Raw genomic sequence first — 683 nt, 5'->3', positions numbered from 1 at the left:
CTTCTTGATCCTTACTGCTACCTGCAGCTATTTATCTATTTTTAAAATACATTTATTTAGTGTTGCCCACCTCACATAGAATGTAAACACTATAAGAACATAGATCTTGTCTGTTTTGCTAGAAATTCCTGGTGCCTAAGCTGGCACATAATAAGGGCTTGTTACATATTTGTTGCATAAATAAATAAAGGGCATGTCTAGAAAGGCTGGACACTCAGACCTTACTGCTGAACAAATAATCACCTATTTTGGGTGATGTGGCCACCTAGCTTCAGAAGGATGCGTGTAAAAGCCTGAGCTCTTTTTATATGTTACATGATCTGCCTCACTGAGGTCTCTTTCCGTTGTGTCTCTGATATGAGGACACATAAGTTGGGTTTAACTGTCCCAAGGAAAGGAAGTGGTAATTCCTCAGGTACAACTTGGGATATACTTTCTACCAGGAGAGATGAAAGTCTGAAAGTCTGCTTGGCGCCTGTAGCTCAGTGCTAGGGCACTGGCCATGTACACCAGGGCTGGTGGGTTCCAAACCCAACCTGGGCCTGCCAAACAACAAAGACAATTATAACAAAAAAGAAAGAAAAGAAATAGCCAGGCATTGTGGCGGGCATTTGTACTCTCAGCTACTTAGGAGGCTGAGGGAAGAGACTTGCTTATGCCCAGGAGTTTGAGGTTGCTGTGAG

The sequence above is a fragment of the Otolemur garnettii genome, unplaced genomic scaffold, assembly GCF_000181295.1.
Source record: "Otolemur garnettii isolate 467f Iridium unplaced genomic scaffold, OtoGar3 scaffold00168, whole genome shotgun sequence".
Lineage (NCBI taxonomy): Eukaryota > Metazoa > Chordata > Mammalia > Primates > Galagidae > Otolemur > Otolemur garnettii.
Note: the sequence above shows the minus strand (reverse complement) of the source record.